This window comes from Dendroctonus ponderosae, unplaced genomic scaffold (assembly GCF_020466585.1).
Source record: "Dendroctonus ponderosae isolate FM_Combo_2020 unplaced genomic scaffold, Dpon_F_20191213v2 Dpon_F_20191213_10, whole genome shotgun sequence".
Lineage (NCBI taxonomy): Eukaryota > Metazoa > Arthropoda > Insecta > Coleoptera > Curculionidae > Dendroctonus > Dendroctonus ponderosae.
The window spans coordinates 427,403-427,983 of record NW_026017111.1 but is presented as its reverse complement, the minus strand read 5'-3'; positions in this window follow the sequence as shown (position 1 = coordinate 427,983).

The window sequence follows — 581 nt, the reverse complement described above, 5'->3', positions numbered from 1 at the left end:
GATAAAACTACAATTCTTAAAGTACTAGAGCTGACATCTGATTCAGATTTAAGGATAACTCATCAAATAAATCCACAATTATTAAAGGTGGAGGGGCCTCAAAGGCAAAAAGTTAAGTTTGCAGCTAAACTTTTTTCCCATGCTATATCCCAGTCTATTAATAGATGTGGAACAATGGGCTATTTTGGAGAAATTGAGTCCTGGATAGAGTACGCTAAGTTTTTCAAATTGGTAAGAATTTGAATTAAACCATAATTTTGCCCACTTGCATTATGACTATCAAGTTTCCTTTTGATTTTTAATAACAATACTAGAATACTTCATTTTTTGGTAGGTTAACGACTGGTTTGACTGTCTCAATGTGAGAGTGCCCCATTCAGACACAAGAGAAAGGGTACACGCCTATGGGCTTCATTTGGACCTACAAAATGGTATACTGGACGAAATGTCAAATATTATGAGAGGCATGAATGTAAAAGGAAAAACTTTTATGATGCCATTCCAAAAAGGTTTTTGGAACAAATTTAAATGTAGTGATAACAAACTATACAAATTAATTTTAGGTATAATACAAACTAACA